This window comes from Hemicordylus capensis, chromosome 6 (genome assembly GCF_027244095.1).
Source record: "Hemicordylus capensis ecotype Gifberg chromosome 6, rHemCap1.1.pri, whole genome shotgun sequence".
Taxonomy (NCBI): domain Eukaryota; kingdom Metazoa; phylum Chordata; class Lepidosauria; order Squamata; family Cordylidae; genus Hemicordylus; species Hemicordylus capensis.
This window is the reverse complement of record NC_069662.1, coordinates 22,744,505-22,771,784: the sequence shown is the minus strand read 5'-3', so window position 1 is coordinate 22,771,784 and position 27,280 is coordinate 22,744,505. Positions and strand designations below refer to the sequence as shown.

The 27,280-nt window shown below is 46.7% G+C and overlaps 2 protein-coding genes across 5 annotated transcripts in view; one reads left to right on the top strand and one right to left on the bottom strand.

Moving 5' to 3' along the window:
- Positions 1 to 10,542, bottom strand: part of SLC6A16 (solute carrier family 6 member 16) — a 42,114-nt gene extending 31,572 nt beyond the window's left edge. Inside the window, exon 1 of one of the 4 annotated variants that reach the window (XM_053260488.1) lies at positions 10,285 to 10,542. The gene's annotated coding sequence lies outside the window, so the exon portion shown is untranslated. Of the gene's footprint in view, positions 1 to 436; positions 495 to 3,673; positions 3,697 to 9,734; positions 9,878 to 10,284 lie in introns of those variants that run through there. The other 3 variants (XM_053260489.1, XM_053260492.1, XM_053260491.1) reach the window with 3 other exon arrangements.
- A 572-nt stretch (positions 10,543 to 11,114) lies between these two features.
- CD37 (CD37 molecule) overlaps positions 11,115 to 27,280 on the top strand; it is a 39,714-nt gene continuing 23,548 nt past the window's right edge. Inside the window, exon 1 of the mRNA XM_053260496.1 lies at positions 11,115 to 11,131. The gene's annotated coding sequence lies outside the window, so the exon portion shown is untranslated. The remainder of the gene's footprint in view (positions 11,132 to 27,280) is intronic.

The window sequence follows — 27,280 nt, the reverse complement described above, 5'->3', positions numbered from 1 at the left end:
CCCCTTCTTCAAAATCTGCTGCTTCTTTTTTCATGTGCCCTGTGGCTTATCCATTTTATCCAACTATCACCAAGCCTCAAATACATTTAACAGCATTTGTCCACATTCTTTACTCTTGTCTCTCCTTCCTTCCCTCTGCTGTTTCCCCACAAAAAGCAGGAAACGGTTTCAATCAATAACTTTAGACTGAGAGCAGTCAACTGGTCCTAGTTTGCAAGGAGCTTGCAATCCACAAATGTAGATTGTAAGCTCTTTGAGAGCAGGGACTTTTCAGAGTGGCTTATATAGCTCTATAATGTGCCGCATAGATTGGTAGCGTGGTATAAATAATAAAGTACATAACTCCATGGAAAGGTACTCTGATCTTGTGCACAAGGACTGCTTGGGCTGCTGCTACAAAGCGGTCACACCATGCACCAGCTTGTGCAATACTAACCGGTATCTTCTTGGTGCCAAATGATACATGACACTCAGGCGTGCATCCCCGACGTTCCTCTTTTCAAAAAATGCAAACTAAAAGCAGAAAACCAGTTTGTAGGACATGGGAATAGCAGCTCTTAAACCTTTGCCCTTGGTTCCTTCTTCTTCTTCTTGCTAAAATTATACACTTTTTTGTTTATTTTATTTGGCTAAGAATTGTGCACGCTTCCAAGCTGTTTTTACCTTGTCAGACAAAAACGTAGCTTAGATGTATGCAGCGTGATTCCTTCTAGGCAGATTGGTGTTTTCCATGAGAGGGAGCATAAACATCCATGTTTTTTTTATCACTAGGTAGAGTCATCTTTCTAATGTGAGCTCTGTGTTTCTAATGTGAGCTCTGGCTCTGAGCAAATTACAAAGATCAGAGAGTTAGGCAGAAGAGGAGTAAAAGGTCAACAACATGGGTCAGTGCACAACACCTGTGGCCCCCAGTATTAACCCACAATAAATATATTGTGCTGTCCGACGACTTAATGGAAATGTCTTCCCTACAGTGCTTTCTTTACAAAGAAAAGCAGTCTTTCATAAACTCTTAAGAGAGTCATCAATTCAGTTTTGAGAAATTATTGGTTTGTGTTAAATTCCAATTTCATTTCAGACCAGGTTACTTTCGAAAGAGAAACACATTAGGATTGAAACTTAAAAACAAACAAATAAATATAGAATTGTGGATTTAAAAAATATATATCATTGATTTTCATCCTCTCTCAATCTCTCTTTTATACTCCTCCTCTGCCAGTTTTCTTCTTTAGTTTGTCGCTTCTGGAACTGCATTTTGTCAGACAAAACAACATCAAAGTACAAACAAGGATTTAGCTTCCTGAGGAAGAAAAATGCAATGGTGATCAGTGGTCCCTCTAATTTTTTTCATCTCTGTGCAGAATGAGTTTTGTTCTGGGCGTCAGTATCAAGGCAGTGTGTGTGCACTTGCATTCAGCGTGGGGTCTTCCTGACTCAGCCTGAGCGGGATCTAAACTGAACTGAGAGGACATCCAAAAACGTGTGAGCGCACACATGTGCACACGCCTTAGAGGGCACAGTGACGGTGATCCATATTTGAGCCTATGTGAACCAGTGTCTGTTCTGGGGCTTAAAACGGCCACTTCCAGTCCACTTTCTGCTTTAAGCCCCTCTGTTTACATTGGGTGGCCCTCACTGCTTCTGAAAACAGGAACTGCAGAAGCTTCACCAGAGTTGTTCAGTTGGCCAATGAGGTCTTATGCAAAATGATCTTCCGGCTACCCCACCAAACGTTTGCTATTAAACAGGCAAATTGCATCCCACCGACTTCACAGGGTCTAACTGAATCATCTCCAGGGAGGGCTGAGATAAACTCCTGCCTGAAACCATGGAGAAGCCACTGCCAGTCTGTATATGTAGACAATACTGAACTTGGTGGGCCAGTGGTCTGACTCAGTATAAGGCAACTTCCTGGGTTCTTATTTATTTATTACATTTATATACCACTTCTGTCTCATGGCAGTTTACAAAATAAATGCAATATCACATGTCAGTTTTTCAAGTTCCCCAGCAGTATGCTTCATGGGCCATTTAAAAAAAAAGAAAAAAAGAAAGCACAACCCTTATCTTTTGACCCATAGGCCATAAAATGCATAAGCTTCATTCTGGGGCAACCTTGCAACAGGATGGGGCAAAACCATTAACTCCTACTCCACATTTCTTCCTTCAGAATTCTGAGATTCCTATCAAGAATCTAGTTTTCACTGACCTAATGTGAGTTATAGGTTATGTTGTACTAAGGTCATACTGTACTAAGGTCATACTGTACTAAGGTCATACTGGCAAGAGGTCAACTTTACATTGTAATACAGCAGAACAATATGCAGTTACGAGCCTGTGTAGTAAAGTGGTTAGGGTGTTGGACAAGGACCAGAGAGGCCTAGGTTCAAATCCAGTCTCAGCCAGGTTCAAATCCCAAAACTCACTGGGTGACCCTAGACCAGTCACTATCTCTCAGCCTAACCTACCTCACAGGGTTGTTGTGAGGATCAACAGTATGGGACGAACAAATATATAAATGTCCAGAACAGTAACTAATGCAGAGATGTAACAGGTCACATTCTCTAACCGTTTCAATCTTCTATGTAACAGATTCTACATGTGTATATGTTTATGTTGATATCTACCCTCAAGGTTTCTTTTATTTGATCTGGATTGTGTATTTGATCAAAGATCACAATAAACTGGACTGAACTACTTAACAACAGGGACCATGCTGTGGCAGTACAATAATCAAAGATGCACACATGCAAGAAGATCTTGTAGCTGAGCAGATCCTCAGAGTTGCCCAGTCTCTCAGTCTGCTTGTGCAAGTGTTGTGCTTGCACAACAAGGACAGTGAATCACTTTGCATCATTTCCTGCAACAGACATGGACTGAAGAAAAGGTTTCACAAAAGGAGGTGCACCACCACTTGCACCATCAAGTGCACCTTGTTGCATCAGCACAACACTAGTCTGGAGCGCAAGCTCCCGACTTCGCAGAACTAGCTAGCGCAACATCCTTGCATGAGTGCAACATGTTTGCGCTACCACCGCTACAAACTGATATACCGCTTTCCGAAGTTCTCAAAGTGGCCAACGCGGGGAAATAAAGATAGTCCCAGTGTCCTCTCTAATTTTGCTTATCTAATTTTATCTAATTTTGCTTATCTGCATGTGGAATGAATTTGGTTCTGGGCAGCAGTGTCAAAGCAGTGTGCGCACGCACATGCAGTCAGAGTGGGCCTTCCCGATTCAGCCTGAGCGGGATCTAAAATCAACTGAGCAGACATCAAAAAAAGGTGTGAATGCACACGTCTTAGGGAACACTGGTCCCCTGTCCCCAAAGAGCTCACAAATCTAACACAAGGTAAACACCAGCCACAGCCACTGGAGGGATGCCGTGCTGGGTTTGGCTCTCCCTTTGCTAAGCAGAAGAGAACGGGCACTTTGAAAGCCGTCCCTTTGCTCAGCGAAAGGTAAAGTGTGCCATCAGTGGAGTTGGTGTCGACTCCTGGCGCCCACAGAGCCCTGCGGTTGTCTTTAGTAGAATACAGGAGCGGGTCGAGCATGGCCTCCTCCCGCGCAGTGCTCAGCTAGCAGGGTCTCCAACTCTAGTGCAGTGTCCTGGCCTGAATGTCAGCCGGGGGATTCCAATACATCTGCTCAGATCATTCAAGAGAACCACCGACCTTCCTAGAAGGCAGATCAGAGGAGTGATGCCGACAGGAGCCTTTTCTTGCCTCACAGCACACGTCAATTTCTCGCAGCACAGCCGTGGTTTTCGCAAGCCACACTAGTGCTCCCTGGCACACCACCTGGAAATGCACTGCCACCTACGGAGGCTTGCCCTTTGCATTGCTTACGACCCAACCCTGCCAGGGTCAGTGGGAAACTTACCCTCTTACAGGCTCTGGAGCCAGATTCCTAACGCTGCTGCTCTGCCTCCCCCACCCCCAGCATTTTGTTCCAATGCAGCCCACAAACAGCTGTCACTTTAAAGGTGGCCTTGAGCAGCTCCTTAAAAAGCAAGCTGCAGGAACACGTAATGAAACCACAGGAGATTGCTGGACTGCCAACTGGCCCTCCCACTTAGAATAGGGGCACTACCTGATTTTAAAGCTGACCTTCCTTCTCCTCCTCTTTAAATTCAGTGTCTGGACGGTGCCTATGCTCTGATCAGTTTTACCCTCCACAAAGTTTCTGAAATGTTGCCTTTGGCAACAGCGACTACAATTTGATGCCTGCAAGTAAATCCCACTGAAGTTCATGGGGTTTACTTCTGTGCGCAGGCATGTCGCATGCCTCAGCTTGGGTTGCTGCTGCACGCTGTCCAAGAGTTGAGCTTGCTGGATCCACGCAATTAAATGACTGCAACCAAGTTCAGCTCCTTTGCAAGCTAAAGTTGCAAGCTTAACTTACTTTGCAGATTCGTTGTGAGGATAACATGCGATAGCTAAATACATTAGCACAGATGCACACGCACACACACACACACACACACACACACACATAGAGGTTCAATTCAGACATCTTGTCAAGAGTTAAGGAAATTTTGTTGTGGTTTGGCGCAATATCTGTATTTATGAGCCACAGTTTATGGCTGGCTGGCAAGCCGGAACAACAAACCAGGATCTTAGGAACCTAGGCAGCTACCACATACTGAGTCAGACTACTGGTCCATCTAGCTCAGTATTGTCTACACAGACTGGTAGCAGCTTCTCCAAGGTTGCAGGCACTCAGCCCGATCTTGGAGATGCCAGGGAGGGAACTTGGAGCCTAGATGCGCTTCCCAGTGCAGCCCCACCCCCTAAGGGGAATATCTTACAGTGCTCACATTTTTAAATTTTGTTGTAAACCGCCTTGGGATTGTTTTAATGAAAGGCGGTATATAAATTTAACAAACAAACAAACAAACAAACAAAGGGGATAATTCATGCTTGCTACCACAAGACCGTCACCTTAAGTGGCGCAGCAGGGAAATGCTTGACTAACAAGCAGAAGGTTGCTGGTTTGAGTCTGCACTGGTACTATACCGGGCAGCAGCGATATAGGAAGATGCTGAAAGGCAACATCTCATGCACGGGAGGAGGCAATAGTAAACCCCTCCTGTATTCTACCAAAGAAAACCACAGGGCTGTACACACCAGGAGTCGGAATCAACTTGACACTTTACCTAACCTTACCACAAGACCAGTAGGACTGCACAAATCATGGTTGCTGCTAATTATGTTTTAGCAGCTGACAGTGGCCATTGCTCCTGCCACCACCAGAGGCTGCTGCACCTTGGAGGTTACATAGGTTAGACAGGCAGAAAAGACTGCAGTTTAGTGAAAGGGTACCTGCTTTGTAAGCAGGAGGTCCTCGGTTCAATGGGAACATAGGAAGCTACCATATACTGAGTCAGACATAGGTCCATCTAGCTCAGTATTGTCCACACAGACTGGCAGTGACTTCTCTAAGATTGCAGGCAGGAGTCTCTCCCAGCCCTATCTTGGAGATACCAAGAACCTCAGATGAGCGGCCCCAGGGGAATAATACCTTACAGTGCTCACATGTAGTCTCCCATTCACATGCAACCAGGGCGGACTCTGCTTAGCTAAGGGGACAGTGCATGCTTGCTACCACAAGACCAGCATCTCTAGGAAGAGTTGGGAGAGATTCCTGCCTGAAACCCTGGAGAGGCTGCCTGTACTCAGTGTAGATAGCAGCTAGACAGACAGCTAGACAGGGATTCTCAACGTTGGGTCCCCAGATGTTATTGGACTTCAACTCCCATAATCTCCAACCCTGGGGCTGGGGATTATGGGAGTTGAAGTCCAATCACATCTGGGGACCCAACGCTGAGAATCCCTGATCTACACGTTGCAGCCCTAATAAAAACCAATCATACTGCAAAGTGTGCTCAGGGCTGCTCAGTCTGTTAAGTCTTTAGGACAGTATCCTTCACTGTGAGGCCTTGGGGCCAATGGGGGCCTCATCAACCCTAAGTGCGCCCCCTCCTGCCTAATGGTTTATTAGGCCTGTGTGAAGCTTTGGCCAAAGCTGTACAGCCCCCCAGCACCATTCTCACTGTGCTGTGCTTTGCCCAGTGCCGCCGGGGAGCATATTTAAAGGTAATGGAGTCCTCTTGTACCCCTCCGCCATCTTGGGAGGCATGAATGGAGTGCTGGGAAGTGTAGCCCTTACCAGCGCTTCCCGCACAGAGCTCTTCAGAGGGGGCTCTGTCTTTCTTAAAGATCCTCCCAGGCCTGACAAAAGTGCAGTACTGTGCAGAGCTCAGCTCAGTGGGAAATGGCTTTCATATTGAAGGGTGGTATTTGTTTTGTTTGTTTGTTGCCAAAGTGGCCCCCGCTTGAACAACAACAAAGCCTACTGCTTTAGGAGGTACCTGTATTTCATCTGCTAAAAACATAACTTCTGGTTCTTCAGATCACAAGGCCAACATGGGTACATACTGCAGGAAACTTCCTATTGGCTTCTTGTGGTATACACCTCTGTGGGAAAATGCTGCCTCTTCCCCAGCTGTCACTACGGCCCTCCAATCCAAGGCCCCCAGGCCATGTTCTCCTTTGCGCCATGGAAATGTTTCCCCTGTTTTCTTGTTCCCATCACGGGCACTCCCACCGCTGCCTGCAAACTGGAGCTACTCCACCCCTAACCACATACCACACAATGGCACTGGTGTTTAAATACTAGTGGATTGTAGGAACTTTCTCCCTCCCTGCTCTCACACCCACACACACACACAGCCCAGTCTCTCTAAATTACACATATTCACACAAACTCAAGAGGCTCTTAAGCCAAACTCAAGAGGCTCTTAAGGCCCTCTCTCAAGCTGCTGCTACCCATGAAGAGGGCGGGGGAAGGAATAAAGATAAGCACCCCATTTTTTTGCCCTCCGTGGCCAAGGAATAGTCGCTTCAGAACAAAGGAGAGTCCCATCAGGAAATGATATTTGCAGGAAGGGTTAAACCAGGCCTTGACATGTTTTCTTTTGGATCTAGGAGCCAGCCCCCCAAATTTGGGAGCCAGACAAGGGATACTTGATAAAATTACTGGACTTAGTGATGAGTATTGTGGAGGGGGAGGTAAACGGGCCTCTCTTCATTGCCTTTACAAGTACCAGAACAGAAACAGGGCTCCTAAGGGCAAATAAAAGATTTTTAAAGGTTAAGTAACTCTGCCTCTGAATATCCTTGCGTAGGTGGCATGGTTCAATTACTAGGCCCCAGGGCTCCCTAGCACCTGGATCAGACTCCTCAACAGAGCAGCCCAGAAGCAAATCAAGCTCACAGTGACTGCTTTTAACAACATCTCATTTGACCCCCACAGAAGAACTGATACCTCCTCTTCACATGTTCATGTAATTCCTGGGCCTCCCATTCATAAAAACCCAACCACACTACCACACAAGTCATGTGTCAATCTTCATTTCTATGGTTTTTTCTTCAGATTTTATTGCATCAATGGGGTATACAAAAGCCCAATTAATGATCAGGCAGCATGTGTGTGATATGGAATGCCAAACAGGGTACTTAAGAGAGTCCCTTCTTTGCAGTGAAGCCTGTCACCTATTAAGATAATCTAGAAAGGTCTGGTTATAGTTGCCACTGGCTTGTTTGGTGGTGACCCAGGACTGGGCCTTCTCTGTGGCTGCTCCAGGGCTCTGGAATATGCTCCCTGTTGAAATAAGAGCCTCTCCTTCTCTGTTTGCTTTTAGGGAGACTCTCAAGTCGTACCTGTTTCCCCAGGCTTTTAGATGAAATTTTAAGTTATTTAATAGGTTTGTATTTTCTGAGATTGTTTTTACTTGTTTTGTGAATTTTCATTGTTTTTATATGGTTTTACATTTGCTATGTGTTTAACTTTGTACACCACCTAAAGATTTCTATATCAGGCAGTACAGAAATATGATAACTAAACAAACAAACAAACAAATAAATATGAGCCATATAAGTAGATCAGTTGCTTTAGCAAATCAGGCCTCTGTCACCAAGCCGGCTAGGTATCTTGGTACAATTACTGTCACAAAATATCGTGAAGTATTCTTGTGTTTGAAGGGTGATTCAAGAAGATCTTGAAGGTATGCTTGAAGGGAGATTCAAGAAGATCCCATATGCCGAATGTCAATGCCCATGCAAATCAGGAAGTATTGAAACAATAGCACACATATTGTTATACTGTAATTTTTACAAAGATATTTGGGACCATTATTTGTTGCCATTTTTAAAAGACGTTCCAGGATGGTCAGATAACCTCTATGTAAATTATCTTTTAGCGGATTTGAATGACATGATCTCTTTAAATGTTGCTACATTCTGCTTAATAGCGAGCAAAGTCCGACAGAAGATGCATGTTTTACTAGAATAGATATAGAATGAAATGGGAGTGGGTTTTAATCTGCTGCAAATATTATTTTGTTCTCAATATTGCTGGTTGATTGGTATTTGCCTTTGTTTATGGTTTTGCTTCTGGCCAGTGATCAAAATAAAGATACAGTCAGTCTTGGGTCTGCAAATGTTGTTGGATTACAATGCCGATCATCCCAAAGGCCACTGTGGCTGGGGATGATGGGAGTTGTAGTCCAACAACATCTGGAGGCCGAAGGTTGGGAACCCCTCACATAACATAAAAATTCTCTATTTTGCACATACACGTGTGCTATTTTGAGCCTTCTTGGGAGTTATTCCTTCTGACCAGGAAGTCGGCCTTAGCTGCGTGGCAGATGGCTGTGATCACCCATCATGAAGGGCAGGCATTACACACTAAAGGAAATCTCTGTCTTTATATTATTGCTAAGATCTTGCCTAATTAATGGAATAAGAAGAATCATGTTTATTCGGAAGAACGTCCCACTTTATTTATTTATTTATTTACATTTTATATCCCGCTCTTCCTCCAAGGAACCCAGAGCGGTGTACTACATACTTAGGTTTCTCCTCACAACAACCCTGTGAAGTAGGTTAGGCTGAGAGAGAAGTGACTGGCCCAGAGTCACCCAGCAAGTCTCATGGCTGAATAGGGATTTGAACTCGGGTCTCCCCGGTCTTAAGACTGTTGTCTTAAACTGATTCATCACAGGCGTTTTAGCTGATTAATCCAGTGATTAAAATTTACATACGAGTAAAAAAGATAGTGCTGAAATGAAACGAAACCCCAAAATATTGTTTCTAAGTTTTTGGACTGATGAATACATGAATGATAACAGGCAGAAGAGAGATTCCCTTTTATGTGCAAGAGAAGGGGGAAGGCCTCTTCTCAGACACTGCTTACCACCTGCAGTTGTTAATACAGTAAATGTATTTAAAAATCTGCCACCCACCAAATGATTGGGGAGGGGACCTTCTGGTACAACTACTACTACAGTTAATATTTATATACTGCTTTTCAGCAAGGTACCCAAATTGGTTTACATAGAAAAACAAACAATCAACAAACAAGATGCCCTCCTAACCCAAAAGCGCTCACAATCTAAAAAGGAACATAAAACAGACACCAGCAGCAGCAACCGGAGGGGTGCTGTGTTAGGGGGACAGGGCCAGTTGCTCCCGCACTGCTAACTGTAAGAGTCCACCTTTCACTTTAAAAGGTGCCTCTTTGCTCAGTATGCAGGGGCATCAGAAGGAATTCAATTGATTAATCCAATGAAGCAATGAAATCCCCGCAGCCCTAATTATTACGTCTCATGTTTCGGGCCCAAGTCCACGAGTCCTAGGTCACGTTAAACACAGACCCATCTATAATTCCTACCCTGGTTTTCCCTTCGAGCCCTGGGAACCTCTTCTTCCTTCCTCCATCGCTACGCCTTCTGGCCACATCTACTCATGACTGTCTTGCCACCTTCTTTCCTGGCAGTTCCTTATTTATTTAAGTCTTTCTATTTACGGCGCTGACTGGCCGCTTTTGACAGCTCTATGACAGGTAGTAGAACCCCAATAGGGGAAGCGTATTCCGTGTGTGTGTGTGTGTGTGTGTGTGTGTGAAAGAGAGAGCGCTTCACCGATCGAATGTCTGCATGTTTTTATGCAGCGATTCAAAGCACATGGCTGGAATGAGCTGCAATGTGGCACTCTTGTCAGTTTCTCCTTCGAATCGGGAACCCCCTGCCCCAAATCAGCATTCAGCCCTCCTCGCTAGAGAGTTGATTCGCCCCTGCCGCCCCCGCTTTTCAATCCCGGATAGCTCTTGATCCGCTTCCCAGCTACAGCCCTGCGCCTTGCTTGTTCCGCCAGTCCCACCACCGCCGTCTCCTGCTAGGGGGCAACTTCACCCACCCCAGCACCAACCAGCACAATCCTACCTGGCTTTTTTGCGCCCCGGTGCGCTCGATTCCCGCCCGGACACCTGAAGAGCAGGCGACAGCGCTCAGTCTTTGCAAGCGTGGCCACGTTGCATCAGCCAACCCCAAGGCGGACAAAGGAGAGGCTTGCTGGGGCCCAGCCCCTGTCCCCGCCCTCCACTGTGGCGTGGCTGTTCTCCAAAATTGCATCGCTGTCTGAGAGGCCGCGGGAGGGAGGAAAATCGCCGGGGAAGAGCTTGGAACTGAGCAGACACCCAAACACACTCGAGAGTGCTCCCGGGCGCTTCATTCACATTTCTCCACCCTCTCTGGCCTCCTGATAAAAGTCCTTGGTCGGATCTAACAGCACCTACAACAGGGACTCTCCTGTATTGGTATTATTTATTTGTCTGCGGACAGGCTGCAAAACAAAACCCACCAAGCCACAGAACCAACCCATCCGTGGCCAGGGACTACACCGGCCCGGTCAAGAATCAAGCGCTTCTTCGTGGTTACATCTCCGTGGCACAAAACCGTCCATCCAACGCATGGATCCTCGTGGAGCCTGGAGATCCTTCGCACCGAGACACACCATCCAATCACAGCTCACCTCCGTGTTCACGGACTGTACGCACACAAGAAGCACAGATCACAGGGAAACCGCCTTCCTTGCCGTCAAAGACTTGATGGATAGTTTACTTCCTGCTGCCAAACTAAATATTGTTCAGCGCTGGATGTACAGTCTGTTTTGCGCTGGATCCGTAGATCTTGTGAACTTGAAAAAATAACAGTTTTTCAGCAGAAAGTCCCCCTCCGCGCCCCCCAATCAAGTTGTTGTGATTAGGCCGAAGGCGCTTTCTTTTGACCGGTGAGTCTTAAAGTACAGTCATGGACCGTGAGCGTGGATGTATGCATCTGTGCCCAAGGATTACCCATGCATCTGTTCAAATCATGGATCATCCAGCACTTTGTGGCACAGCTGCAGTGCAAAAACCTAGATATGAGGTTGTAGCTCAGTGGAAGAGGTAAGCTTGGGGTGAGCAGCGAAGTGGACAAATGTGCAGATGACACAACTATTTAGGGTAATGAAATCCACAACAGATTGTGAGGAGCTCTGAAAGGTCCTCTCCAGATTGGGGGAGAGGGCAAATGTGGTTCAATGTAAGCAAGTGTGAAGTGATGCATATTGGGGCAAAACAAAACAAAAAACCACCAACTCCACAGATACACTAATGGGGTCTGAGCTGTCAGTGACTGACCAGAAGATAAATCTTGGGGTTGTGGTGGACAGCTTGTTCAAAGTATCAACTCAGTGCGCAACAGCTGTGAAAAAGGGCAACTCTATACCAGGGATCATTAGGAAGGGGACTGAAAAGAAAAATGCCAGTATTATAATACCCTTATACAAATCTATGGTGTGGCCACATTTAGAGTACTGCATACAGTTCTGGTAACCATATCTTAAGAAGGACATTGTAGAAATGGAAAAGGTGCAGAAGAGGGCAACCAAGATGATCAGGGGCCCGGAGTACCTTCCAATCCATATCCTCAGGGGCATAGCAAGGTTGGAGTGGGCCCAGAGACAAGATTTTAAAATGCCCCCCTCCTCCCTCACTGAATCTCAGCTCATGAAGTAAAGAAATCTTAAATGAGGCTGAACAGTAGTAACAAAAAGCATAGTTTTTTATATATATATATATATATATATATATATATATATATATTTTTAAAACCCGTTAAAATAACGGGTGTTAGTAGCCTTTCTTTCTTTCTTTCTTTCTTTCTTTCTTTCTTTCTTTCTTTCTTTCTTTCTTTCTTTCTTCTTCCTCCCTCTCGCCCTGCTTTCCTTCCTTCCTTCTTTTTTCTTTCTCTCTCTCCCTCTTTCCTTCTTTCCTTCTCTCTCCCTCTCCCTCCTTTCCCTCCTTCCCCCTCTTCTCCTTCCCTTTTTTCATTTTTTTCTTTCTTTTTCTCTCTCTCCCCTCTGTTTTCTTCTCCCTTCTTTCTCTCTCTCTTCCCCTACCTTCTTTTTTCTCTTTCTCCTTCCGTCTCTTCCCCCCCTCTCTCTTCCCCCCCTCTTTCTCTCTCTCTCTCTCTCTCTCTCTCTCTTTCTCTCTCTTCTCCTGGAGTCTCTTCTCCCCTATATCCTCCTAATTTCACTTCCCCTCCCCTCCGCTTTCAGCTGTCCCCTGGCATTCCACTGCGCCCCCAACAGTGGAAACAGGGAGCCCACTTCAGCACCCAGGGCAACAGCTCCAGCATGCACAGCCTTCTCCAACTGAGTACTGGTGCTTCTGCTCTCTCTGTAGGGGAGCCTCCACCTCCGGCCCCAGACAGCCCTCTTCAGCTCTGCTTTCTGGCCAGTGCTAGCCAGCGAGCTGCTGCCAAGGTGCCCTTTTGTGAGGCCTTGTTGCCTCCGGAGAACAGCAGCGAGAGGCAAGCGGCTGCTTGAAGGATCTTTGCACACACCACTCACTCCTCCGATCATGCCGGACCACATGGAGACGGAGGCGGTCTCCCTCGCTGTCCCAGGGCCGCACAACTCATCAGCCCCAGCCCTGACTGCAGCAGCAACAGCAGCCGGTGTACGGTTGCTGGGGCTGTTGATTGGCGCCGCAGCAGCATGCTCCTGCCCTGCCGGCTTTCCCCCGGTGATCGAGGTGCCACGCAGCTGTGCAGTGGGCATACTTCGGGAAGCAGAGCTCGGAGTTCCCGGACCTCCCTGATCCCCCCCCCCGAACCTCGGGCACCAGTGGCCAGCGGGTCACAGGGGGGAAGCGGGTTCGGCTACCCTCCCCCCTCCGATCGTGCCGGACCACATGGAGACGGAGGCGATCTCTCTCGCCGTCCCAGGGCCGCACAACCCAGGTGACCTCTTGGCCGGCGGGATCGCCAGTGAGGGCACCCTGGCCCATCAGCCCCATCCCTGACCGCAGCAGCAGCAGCAGCCCGGCGGCGGCCGCCGCTTCTTCTCGGCCCGCCGCTTCTCTTCCACCTGGCTGGCAGCGGCCGCTTCTCCTCGGCTTCTCCTCGTTTCGCGCAGTGAGGCAACATGAATCCCCCCCCCCCGCGGTCAGGCCGGTCCCGCAGCCACCGCCGTCTTTCCCTGCCCCGCGTCTTTGGCTGCCCCGTCTTTCCCTGCTCCCAACATGGCCACCCGTGTCGCTGCGGGCCGGTCCCGCTGCCGCCGCCGCCTTTTTTTGCCGTACCCCCCCCCGTCTGGCTGGTCCCTTTTCCGCCGTCCCTCCCCCCCCCGCAGTCAGGCCGGTCCCACTGCCACCACCGTCTTTCCCTGCCCCGCGTCTATTGCTGCCCCGTCTTTCCCTGCTCCCAACATGGCCGCCCGTGTCCCTGCGGCCGTATCTTTCTTGGACGTTCTGGGCATGCGCTCTGCGCATGCCCAGAACGGCCAAGAAAGACACAGGCCATAAAGACATGGGATTACAAACAAGGGTTTTATTATAGAGGATGTGCCACAATAGAACATCATCCTAAATTATTTTTTAAAAGGTTTTGTAGATTGTGGACGATGCAAGTCTTTTAATGGTACTAGAGAAAGACATGCTGTTCTGGTAGCTCCAGGTCTGAACACTCACATCAATTTCGGAGGATGAATACAACTGAAGGAAGCCCGGGTGGGTGCTTGGCTGGAGGAGTCAGTCCTGTGACTTGCCTCTGGGAGCCCCCGCAAGGCAGTGGGCCCCCCAGACAACTATCTCCCCTTGCCCTATTATAGTTACGCCCCTGCATATCCTCATGAGGCAAGGCTACAGCATCTGAGGCTTTTTAGTTTGGAAAAGAGGTGACTATGGGGAGTAACAGCAGGCGAGAGGGTATGCCCTCAACTCCTGTCTGTGTCTTCCAGTTACATCTGGTGGCCACTGTGCGAAAAAGGATGCTGGACTAGATGGGCCTTGGGCCTGACCCAGCAGGGCTGTTCTTATTTTCTTTCTTAAGTGTATAATATTATGCATGGAGAACAGAGAGTAGACAGAGATAAATTTTTCTCCCTCTCTCACAACACTAGAACTAGGGGTCGTCCCATGAAATTGATTGCCAGGAAATCTAGGACCAACAAACGGAAGTACTTTTTCACACAACGCATAATCAACTTGTGGAATTCTCTGCCACGAGATGTGGTGACAGCCAACAACCTGGATGGCTTTAAGAGGGGTTTGGATAACTTCATGGAGGAGAGGTCTATCAACGGTTACTAGTTGGAGGGCTATAGGCTACCTCCAGCCTCCAAGGCAGAATGCCTCTGAGTAACAGTTGCAGGGGAGTAACAGCAGGAGAGAGGGCGTGCCCCTTTCAACTCCTGCCTGTGGCTTCCAGCGGCATCTGGTGGCTACTGTGCGAAACAGGATGCTGGACTAGATGGGCCTTGGGCCTGATCCAGCAGGGCTGTTCTTATGAAGACCATCTGCTTTGTATGCAGAAGGGCCCAGATTCAGTTGCTGGCATCTCCAGGTAGGGCTGGGAAAGACTCCTTCCTAAACCCATGGAGAACTGCTACCAATCAATAAAGACAATACAGAGCTAGATGGATCAATGGTATAAGGTAAAAGCTGTAAAAAAAAAAAAAGCTGTTATAAAGCTGTATAAGGCAGCTTCCTATGTTCCCAGATAAGAGGCATGAGCTCAATTCACACATTACTACTACTACAACAATGCTTTTCAACAACAACAAGTTCACAAAGCAGTTTACATAGAAAAATAAGTAAGATGATTACCTGTCCCAAAAAGGTTTGCCATCTAAAAAGAGGCGTAGAGATTTGACCCAGGTGAGTGATAGCAAGAAGGCAGAGGAGGAGCAGCCATAGTTGCTTGAAAATCTCTCTATATATAATTAAAATGAAAAATAAAACAACCCAAGTGCCAAATCCAGTTATAAATATTCCAAATAAAATTGATAAGGAAGGGCCAGACCTTGCAGCCCCCAAACTTTTCCAATGTCAGGTAAACAGCCACGCAGTGGTTATCGGAGCCAAATACCGGACTCATCCATGGGGAGAATATGGCTGACTGCTACACCTCACAGAAGCTGGCTAGTACCTGCTCGAAAACTACAGGTTGCTCTGGGAGCCCTTCTAGGGCTCAGAATCCCAAGCAACTCCTAAAATGCTTCCTAGATAATACCAAGTTGTGATGAAGCAGTGTTCTTTATTGCCAGCAAACTGAAACCCAAAAGAAAATCCACAAAGGGGAAAATGAAAGGCCATTCTTCAAGGTAAAGGTAAAGTGTGCCATCAAGTCAATTTAGACTCCTTGCACCCACAGAGACCTGTGGTTTTCTTTGGTAGAATACAGGAGGGGTTTACCACTGACTTCTGCGCAGTATGAGATGGTGCCTTTCAGCATCTTCCTATAACGCTGCTGCCCGATATAGCACCAGCAGGGATTCTAACCGGCAACCTTCTGCTTGTTAGTCAAGCATAATCCTGAGTTGTGCAATGCACTTTGCCCAAGACAGCAATTCAAGGCTGTCTCTGCCCAAGAACAAAAGAAAAACAAAGAAAAAGGAAGCAGATGAGGAAGTGGTAAAAGAGCAGTAGAGACACTCTATAGAGTTTCTCGTGTGCTCTGTGGAAAGGGTAGTAGAGTACGGAAGACAATATACTGCAGGGATGTCAAACTCAATTGAATGGTGGGCCGGATTTCAATCCAATGCACCTCACACCTGCCTCGTGCCACCTTCTCTCTTCCTTCTTCGTGCCACTTTCTCTCACTCTCTCCCTTTCTTCTTCTCTCTCCCCTCCCTGCCTCTTAAATTAGCTGAGTGCACTACTTTTTACACCAGAATATGCTCAGGGAAAGTTTAGTTTTTGGGTTTTTTTTGGTTTTTTGCTGGAGGGGAGGGAGAGAGGTGATTGGCCACCAGCAATGCTCACAGCCTTCCTCCAGGTGGCACCACTGCTCCAGGTAACAAACAGCAGGCATCCCAGCATCAGTCATAGCCAGTCTCTCATTGCTATAGGTGCACAAATGTCCTGTCTCTCCCTAACTCCCCTCCAGCAACAAACTTGTGTGCTTTGGTTTGCTCCTGAAATGGAGGAGATGAAGTGGGCAAGTTTGCTTCAGGAGAGGGAAAAAAAGAGATGGTGAGCAAGAGAGACCAGCAGCATTAAGCACTGCCAGCAGGAGAATAAGGATGTACATGAACGGCTCATGCAGCCGCAGACAGGGCGGGGGTCGGTTCCTTTAAATAGCAAGTAAGCAGGGCCTTATCTGCTCCTCGGCTGCCCCACTGCTTTTCTGGGCACGGCACTTGATGTTCAAAAGACTGAGCTGCCCCCAGCAGCCTGCGTGTGGCATTGACATGCACATGGCCACCATGCATGGCCTTTTGTACAGCGAGCGCCATGCCCGGAAAAGCGGTGGGCAGGTAAGATCATGCTTACCTGCTATGTAAAGGCACTGACCCTCACCCCGCCGAACCAATTCAAATGCCGGCACCCAGACTGGTTTGGCACTTCCCTAAGGAGGTGCCAAACTGGTTCGGGTGCATCCCTCCTGGAGAACTGAGTGCAGCACACACTAAGAAGCCAGTGTGGGGAAGGGAGGTGGAGATCAGACCCAGGAGTAGTGAGCAGTGTTCCCTGTAACAGGGATCCCCTGATGTTGTTGACGACAACTCCCATTCTTCCCAGCCAAAGGCCATTGTAAACAACAACATCTGAAATTACAGGGAACACTGGGGGCGCGGTGGGTGGCTGGGGGTTGAGGCCAGCAAGGGTGGGGGAAGTGCAGAGGCAGCGGGAAGAGCAGCAGCAGGCGGGTGAGGCAATGCCTGCAGAGGGGATGGGACAAAGGCCCCACACTCACTGCTCCGTGGCACACTTGCCAGCTCAGGCTACCGCCTCATTTAACTTCATGTGGGAGCCACCCCAATATAAAACATCTCCAGTACACTACTGCCTTTCCTACATTTCCCCTTCTTCTTTCTTTTCCCTTCTCACTACTGGGCTGGCAGTGATGCACTAGGAAGGTAGGCAGGGGCATGCTGAGTCAGGCAGCAGTGCTGGCACATGTTGTGTCCTGAAGGAGGCAGACAGAGGAACCAGAAGTGCGTGTGAGGGTTGGACCAGGAGCAATCTGACCTTTGTAAGCTTTGCAAGGCGCATGGGGAGAAGACAGAAGCCTGCCCTCCTCTCTCCGCCTCTCCTCTGCTGGCAAACTTCCCTCATCCTCAGCCTCCGCACCACTTTCAAATCTTCCAAAGGTCAGCTCCCAACTTGGTTTCCAGACCACTGACAGTCCTTGTTGCTCTCCTGTGAACCCATTCAAACTTATCTACATGCTTCTTACAGTGCAGTGCCCAGAACTGGACCTGGCACTCCTCCAGATGAGGCCTGACTACTGTAGAATCAAGTGGAATGATGGTTCTATTAATTCAGCTGAAAACTGTATCGGCCTTTTTTGTAGCCATATCACCCTGCTGGTTCTTGTTCACCTTATGATCAACTGCAATCCCATGATCCTTTTCACATTTACTACTGCCAAGCCATTTGTTCCCCATATATACCGAATATACAAAAAATGCAGCACTTTGCATTGATCTCTGTTGAATTGAATGTTGTTGGTTCAATCCAGTTTCCCATTCTGTCAAGGTCATTATGGAATTATTTTCCTGTCATCTTAGGTGTTAACTATCCCTCCCAGTTTTGTGCCACTGTCAGCTATAATTTTAAGAGGATTCCCTCCATCCTTTAATTTAAGTCATTGATAAAAATATTGAAGAATACTGGGCCCAGGTCAGAGCCCTATGTATATTATGATTGCAACATTTTTTAAAAATTGACTTTGGTTTGGAAGTAATACATGGGCAATATTCCCAGACTGAAGCAACAGGACAGAATCTGGGCTCATGGATGAAATGTGTTTTTGTTCACAAATGAAGCGAGAGTATTTTTTTATCATCCAAATAAAATACCTTTAATCTGCACAAACAACACATGCTTTATAATGTTAGTAGTGCAAGAAAGTAGTGACTGTCTCATGAAAGTCAAGAATGGTAACAACAAACATAACCTATTTTTAAAGGAACTGAAACAGAATCTGTAATATTGACAATCCAAGTCTCAAAAAGCTGCAGCAAACGTAAAGATAAATGTTGCCAAGTTCGGAAGGGAATCTCATTTTGGTGTGCCCACACGAACAGTTTAGTCTAAAATTTCCATCCATGGCTTACCCACTTTTGACAGAGAATCCAGACACAATCACTGGCAGTGGCAACATTTGCATTCCTGTGTTTTCTGAATTTTTTCAGCCCCGATTTATGGTGAATTTTAAATTGCAATTGTAGCAGCCCCCTGTCCAGTATATATTGTCATTGTGCTACCGAGGCATTTGAGGGCTATTGTGCCCTTGAGGGCTATTGTGCCTTATTGTGCCCTTTTTTAAAAAAAAAACCCTCCTTTTATTGCTCCCAGTTGAGGTGGTGTTATTACTGACACACACAGCCTGTGTTAATTGTCCCTTTATTAACAGCCTGTTGGTTGCTCGTCTCCTCCTCTTCCTGGGAAAGAGGAGAATTTAAATATGTATTTCCTTCCTTTTTAAATTTAAAATTTCAATTGAGAAAGAGAGCTCTGCTTGCTACAAAAGAAATAAAAGACAAAGGTGAAACCAGTCATTCAAACCACTTCCCCCTGCACTGGGAGGAACAGGCGTCAACAAGAAAGGGCAATGAACAGCCTGTTCATCATTACTCAGAACTCTTGGCAAGAGTTGCACGGTACTCCTGCCTCAGACTTTGGTATCTGTTCCATATATGGATTTGGCCTATGGGGTGGGGTACAAAATAGGGCTTGCCCTATGCTTCATTTCCAAGGCCAGGATAGCCAGATCCATCTGTGGGGGAAGGGGACAACTCCATCAAGCCCCTGCCCAGTGAGGCTTTTCACTGCTATCAAGAGTGCGACCTTCCAGAAAAGACACCAGAGATGTTATGGTGGTGGTGGTGGGCAGGTCTAAAGGTTTGTTTTAGGATGGAAGATCTACATATGGAAATTTGCCCCTGCTGCAATTTTATTTCTTCAAATATTATCTATTATTTTATTTTTATGATTATTAATATTGGCTGACAGATTTACACAGCACTGGTGCTGCTAATACTGTACTGATGCTGGGGAGAAGGTGAGGTTTTTGTCTATTTCTTCTTTCCTCTGATGCCCACCGTGCCTACTGAAAATACAATATATCCCTGAGGGCTGCGTGACCCTCAGGGACATATTACTGGGCTTCAGAGGGAAGGAGAGATCGACAAAAAGTGCCCACCAGTGCAGTACATAGGAAGCTGCCATATACTGAGTCAGACCCTTGGTCCATCTAACTCAGCATTGTCTACACAAACTGGCAGCGGCTTCTCCAAGGTTGCAGGCAGGAATCTCTCTCAGCCCTTTCTTGGAGATGCCAGGGAAGGAATTTGGAACCTAGATGCTCTTCCCAGAGCGGCTCCATCCCCTAAGGGGAATATCCTATAGTACTCATTCTTCTAGTCTCCTTTTCATATGCAGCCAGGACAGACCCTGCTTAGCTAAGGGGACAAGTCATGCTTGCTACCATAAGACCAGCTCTCTTCCCTAAATATTATTTAGTATTAGCAGCACCAGTGAAGTGATTCATAAGTCTGAATGTCAGCCATTAACTCCTCCTAACTGGGCAAAGAGGCAACTTTTGTAATGGTAGTTCTCTTATATTCAGCACAAGGAAGAGCAAATATCCCTATCCAACCTTGGTACAGCATCCCTCCAGTGGCTGTTGCTGGTTTCACCCTTGTGTTTATTTTTTAGATGGTGAGCCCTTTGGGGACAACTATCATTATAATTCCCTTTCTTTGCAAACTGCTTTGGGAACATTTTTGTTGAAAAGTGGTATAATAATTATTATTGCTAGTATAATAATTATTAATAATTATTAATAATTAGTATACTAATTATTATTAGTATAATAATAATTATTATTATAACTATTTTTTAAAAACAGTTTTTCAACAAAAAATGTTTTCAAAACAGTTGAGAACTGCGAAAATAATAAGAAAACTAGCTGGGCCAGGCGCAGAGCTTCAGTGACTACGTCTGGCCCACCCACCACCACTCCCACACCCTCTAGCTGCCACACATGGGATTAGCAATGGGTACGCCTAGGAGAAATAAATATATAGATAGTTCCCTGTCCTAAAGGGGGTCACAATCTAAAAAGAAATGCAAGGGAGACACTGAGAGGGATACTGTGCAAATGTGTTTATAACTCACTTTGAAGATCTAAATGATGGAAAGACAAAGAGCCAGCGTGGTGTAGTGGTCAGAGTGCCTAGGCCTGGGGAGACCCGAGTTCAAATCCCCATTCAGCGATGATACTTGCTGGCTGACTCTGGGCCAGTCACTTCTCTCTCAGCCTAACCTACTTCACATGATAGTTTTGAGGAGAAACTCAAGTATGTAGTACACCGCTCTGGGCTCCTTGGAGTAAGAGCGGGATATAAAAAATAAAAAATAAAATAAAATAATAAAATATATAAAATACAGTGACATCTGTGGAAAATATGTAGAAAGATTCTTGACCAAAGAAATCATGCTGGATAAAACAGCCCTATGATAACTACTGTGTGGAACCACCATTTTAATTCTGCCTTCAGCTGATTATGCACAAGCAGTGCTAAAAAGGTCTATTGAGGAAGGAAGGAATTTGACTGTAAGTTGTCAGAGGAAGTGACATGAAGAGAAAGGGACTGGCCCATAATGGCAATAGAGGGTTTGTTGTGTTTTTAAAGCTGTTTTTATAAGTAAATTCTCAGGTGCATGTTGATTTTAAGTTTTTGTGTGTGTGTTTGAGCCATTTTGGGATGGGCATTATATAAATGAAATAAATAAATATATGTACAAAGTGCCTTTTAAACAACACTAAGCTGAAGGATCACAACCAGCACCCACACAACTTGTGAAGCGGGGGAAAAGAAGAGAGAAGGACTTCAGAGCTGGAGGGAGAAGATAAGGCTTCCTAGGAGCACTTCTCGTCTTAAAACAGTTTGAAAACAGTTCTCGCCTGATATTTGAATCTCTCTCTCTCTCTCTCTCTCATCCTAGGACTGTATGATGATTGCTAGTAAACACTGAGGCTATTCCCACGATCCCTGGAAAGCGGGCTGGCCCAGAGTCACCCAGTGAGTTTCATGATTGAATAGGGATTCAGACCCGGGTCTTTCTGGTCCTAGTCCCACACTCTACACTTTGCTGGCTTTCTGTCAGTTAACTCCAGCTTTACTCAGTTGGAGTTAACTGACAGCTGAGATACTGATGGTTAAGGCTAGAGGGGGGATCTCTGGTTAAGGTCTCTAGAGCAGGACTGAGGTGGAATTGGGAGGTTGGTGGGTGGGTTTTACACACCAGGCATGACCTCTGTAGAGCAAGCTTGACCTTCATATTTAAATGCTGGGTGTGAATGGTTGATTACACAGGATATACAGTGAGGGAAATAAGTGTTTGATCCCCTGCTAATTTTGTCCGTTTGCCCTCTGACACAGAAATGACCAGGCTATAATTGGAATGGTAGGTTTATTGTAGCTGTGAGAGACAGAATAACAACAAACAAACCCTCAAAAGCCCAGTGCCCAAAAGTCAGCGATGGATTTGCATTGTAGTGAGGGAAATAAGTATTCGATCCCCTATCAACCAGCAAGATTTCAGGCTCCCAGGTGTCTTTTCACTATATGCAGGTAACGAGCTGAGATGAGCAACACCCTCTGTAAGGGAGTGCTCCTAATCCCAGCTTGTTACAGTACCTGTATAAAAGACACCTGTCCATAGAAGCAAGCAATCACTCAGCTTCCAAACTCACCACCATGCCCAAGACCAAAGAGCTGTCGAAGGATGTCAGGGATAAGGTTGTAGACCTGCACAAGGCTGGACTGGGCTACAAGACTATCGCCAAGCAGCTTGGTGAGAAGGTGACTACAGTTGGCACGATAACTCGCAAATGGAAGAAACACAAAACAACTGTCAATCTCCCTCGGTCTGGGGCTCCATGCAAGATCTCACCTCGTGGAGTTGCAATGATCATGAGAACGGTGACAAAGCAGCCCAGAACTACACGGGGGGAACTTGTCGATGATCTCAGGGCAGCTGGAACCATAGTCACCAAGAAAACAATTGGTAACACACTACACACACAGCCAAGGCAACAAAGGAGTGGCTCAAGAAGAAGCAGATGAAGGTCCTGGAGTGGCCCAGCCAGTCTCCAGACCTTAATCCCATAGAAAATCTGTGGAGGGAGCTGAAGGTTCGGGTTGCCAAACATCAGCCTCGAAACCTTTCTGACTTGGAGAGGAGCTGCAAAGAGGAGTGGGACAACATCCCTTCTGGGTTGTGTGCAAACCTGGTGGCCAACTACAAGAAATGTCTGACCTCTGTGATTGCCAACAAGGGTTTTGCCACCAAGTACTAAGACATCTTTTGTGAAGGGATCGAATACTTATTTCCCTCACTACAATGCAAATCCATCGCTAACTTTTGGGCACTGGGCTTTTGAGGGTCTGTTTGTTGTTATTCTGTCTCTCACAGCTGCAATAAACCTACCATTCCAATTATAGCCTGGTCATTTCTGTGTCAGAGGGCAAACGGACAAAATCAGCAGGGGATCAAATACTTATTTCCCTCACTGTATAGCCAGGAGGGTTGTATCCCAGTAAAGGTGCTGAAAGTCTAAAGAAGCTTGTTATTTCTAAACAGTCACCTCAGTAACTTGAAAGTAAAGACTTTGTTGATATACTGACACCATCTTATATAAGTACTCAAGTTTGAATACAAGTTTGAAATATAAGAGGTGGTGTATGGTCTTGCCGGTTCTAAGGTTGTTACTTGGTCTCAGGAAGCATTACGCGTTTGACCCTACATTATAATGAACTAGAAACTTTAAGCCCGTTAAATTAATGGGCGCTAGTAGACCGTTATTGCTCCCTGCATAGTCCCTGCTTTGCTCCCTCGTCGGACTGTCGTTTTGAGCCCGGGCGCTGGATGCGTCTAAGCCGCTTTCCGTTTTCCGCTGCGAGGACTTGCCCGGCCAGTCTCTGCGGCCGGCCTCTTTAGGGCTGGTCATCTTCCCCCCCCGCCCGCACCTTCCGCCCCAGTATCCAGGGCCGTCACCGCCTCACCGGCCCGGCCTGGGCCCCCGCCACCGCCGGCCTCCCCTTTCCGGGCCGGGCTGGCCACCGCTGCCTGTGGCCTCCGCGGCTGGGTCGGGCCCACCGCAGCCTCTGTCATCCCGCCCCAGTCTTCGGCCAGGCCTCCGCTGGCCTCCGCGGCCGGGCCGGGCCCTTCGCCACCAGCCTCCGCCGGACTCTGCGGCCGGGCCCTTTGCTGCCGGCCTCCGTGCCATTGCCGGCCTCCGCGGCTGGGCCGGGCCCTTCGCCGTCAGCCTCCGTGCTGCCGCCAGCCTCCGCTCCGCCGCCGGTCTCCCCGGCCGGGCCAGGGCCCCCCACCACTGCCGGCCTCCCCTTTTCGGCTTCTTCCGCTGTCTCCCCCCACCATCCGGTGGCCGAGCTTCCCCCACTGCCTCTGCCTTCTCCGGCCTTCTCCGGCCTTCCCCGCTGCCTCCTCCCGGCTCGGCCCGCCACCTCACCCGGCTTCCCCTGCCGCCTCCGCCTTCTCCGGCCTCCAACCAATCAGGCTCCAAGCCCAGCCGTGCATGCCCAGATCACCGTTCTAAGACACGGATGCAGACACCAACCATTTTATTATATAGGATAAGAAACCACTGAAGCTATTGTACAAGGTTATTTTCTTGGGTTTGGAACTTCAAAACTGTTACAACAACTGTGTCTGTTTACTTCTCCTCATGTTACCACTAGGGCGCAATACCTAAGTTAGTGTTCAAAACCCAAATTAGGATTTAATCTGGTGGTGGCAGCGAAATAAATAAAGGGTTGAAAACAAATCAAAGGTTCACAAACGTATTGTTTATTAATATAGTTTAAACCCTAATCTCCCAGTCCCAACCTCGGGTCCTGACAGGCTGTTCTTATGATCAGAAGAAGCCTCCTATCCTAATTCGGGAACCAAGCGTGCTCCCCATTGGCCACTGTAATAATTCTACAAGCAAGGCAGGAAGAGAAGGAAATGATCGTCTGTGAGCTGGAGGTGGCAGGAAGCAGGGAGCCCAGAACTTGTACCCAGTTATAAGTGAGGATGGAGGGAAAGCACTCCCCCATGCCTCCCGCCTCCGTATCTAGCTTGCGGACGAGCATTTCCCCTCTCCTTCTACCTGGTAGCATTTTCACAATGGCCTTTCGGGAGTGTCCATGGCTTCTCCTACCCTGATTGTGAGGGTTACAATCATTTTCCCACCACCATAGGAGGTCCCTATCCTCATGTACCTGGTGCACGAGATGGAGAGCGGTTTCAAACAATTCTTCCTTACCTTATAGGAAAAACTTCATATTTATAGCAAGGGTAGCCCTGTGACACATTTATTCCACAGGAAGCAAAGATGGCAGGGGCTTTTTGAGTCCCAAGAGCCTGCCTGATCAGATGAAATGATGTGTTGCCTTTCCTTCCTCCCTGAGTAGCTATTCTGTGACGAGAAAAGAAAACTGGACTCCTCCGCCCCACTGTGAGCGCAGGCCCAACTAACTACTGAGGCAGGCTCTTGACAATCCCTGAGAAGAATGGCCAAGCAATGGAGGCAGCTTTCTTGTTGCGGTTCCAAATTTAAAGGAAGAGGAGGATACACGTGCCTCAGAGTGAGAAGGCAGAGTTTAAACTGCTCAGAATTGGGATTTCCACCAGAATGGTGATGAACCCAGAATATCAGTAGCAGTTCAAGACATCTTTGCATCGGAAGGAAGGTACCTCCCCTTTTCCCAAGCAGTAGCAGTAGGAGGCATATGATGTAGTGGGAGTGGAAGGGGGCATTTTGCTGCCCTGCTGGTGCCCCAACAATTTGCTGCTTGAGACAACTGCCTTGCCTTGCCTCATGGAAGGACCAGCAGCCCTGCAGAACATTGATGAGAAAACTGTGGCTGCTGGACAAATCAGGATGACAGTCAGAGAGCATGCCATAGAAGTGGCACAAAGCACTGGATCTATTGTTTTCATAAGCCCTGTTTGGACATCATGCTGCAAGCACACACAAGTACATGTTTCTGTGTTCATTTTAAAAGTGAAGCTAAGTGCAGAATCTCCTCAAAAGCAGGGTGCAGACCAGAAGTGTACTACTATACATGCACTGAATATGAAAGGATAATGGTAGGATATCCTGTGCATTGAACATCAAAGGATAACATTCACACATTATATTCAATGCTTGTTGAACATAACTCGTTGAACAAGTGTACAGGGTACACAGATACAGATGTCTATGCAGGTACAGTCATTCACATGTTATGTTTAACGCAGCTACAGAATTACACTTCCTATTTGTACTATACATTTAAAGGGCCTGTATCCAGGTTCACTTTTAAAATGAACACAGGTACAATCATTCACTCAAACTCATGTATAAGTGTATAGACATCTGTACATACAGCATAATGTCTGAATTGGGCTTGTATGTGCATACAGATCGGTATGTGCATACAAATGGATTGTCATTGCATTAAACATAAAGTGATCAGGGCCATAATGTAGTCCAATATTTATTTATTTTTATTTAGGCAGCACTTGTCTCCCCATTTTTGAACTTAGTGCTGAATCATAAACTGGAAATTAAAACAAGGCTACAATCCTAAGCATGTTTTCTTGAAAGTTTACTCCATCCTCCAAACTGTTAGGACTGCAGAGAAAATATGCTTAGCATGGGAGTGTTAATGCAAAATGTATAATTATTCCTCTTCCTGAAATCTAACATGTGGGACAAAGCTGGACCTCCTTAAAAAATGCCCCTTCTATGTGCCCCCTGCCCCCATCAATATATTTCTCAGCCCTTCCACTTTTTAGTCCTGATTTGAGCTGTCATTAGATAGTGGAGATTTGTGGCTTAAATGTCAGAATAATGATTAATAAAGACCCATGACTCAGATAAGTGTTTCTGAGCTGCCGCTGCAGTGTCAAAAACTACTAGTTTTTATGGTGAAGTCATAGGCATTGATCTGTGATGTTGTTATGGTTAATAATGTACATTAAAAAAATTTTTTTAAAAGAAGATTGTAAGCCCCTTGGGAATCAAGACTATTCAGAAAAATGCCATAAGCCACTCTGAGCCATAAATGCCATAAGCCACTATTGGAGAGAGCAGGAGATAGAAATAAATAAATAAATAGATAGATAGATAAATAAATAAATAAATAGATAGATAAATAAATAAATTGTGCTTTAAATGCATATGAACTTTACAAAGTAGAAGAGGACAGGACCCTATCTTGACGTGTTAACAATCTAACATTTGACACAGGGAAGAAAACAGGGGCAAGAGAAGGATGATGGAATGCGGTTTCTTTGTTGGCATAGGTGTCTTCCCAGATTCTGCCATATTATTTGCAATGCAACAGGCCTGATGTGATCTAAGATCTTCTATGCCTGAAATGATTCAGTATAACTGGCTGTTTACTGGAAAGGCAAGTGTAGTCAGGAACCGTTAAACTGTTTATAGGAGCACTGAATCAACCTCCTTAACATTCAGCCCAGTCCTGTGTATGCTTACTCTGAAGCAAGTCCTACAGAAGTCAATAGACTTTACTCCTAAGGAAGTGTACATAGGGCTACTTACTACGACCACCACCACCACCACCAATATGTATATACTGCTTTTCAACAAAAGTTCTCAGAGTGGTATAACAACAACAATAACAAATTAATAATATTATAATATCATTCCCTGTCCCCAAAGGGCTCAAAATCTAAAATAAACAAACAAACAGGGCTGGGCCAAGGATTGATGGTGCCCCAGGCAGACCACACTGCCTTTGCCTCTGCAGACGGGTGTCGGAGCGTGTGGATGGGTAGGTGGGCGGGGCAGTCCTCATCATCCGTGTGAGTGGGTGGGCGGGCAGTCCCTGTTGCCCTCCCACTTGCTCACTTCCTGTCCT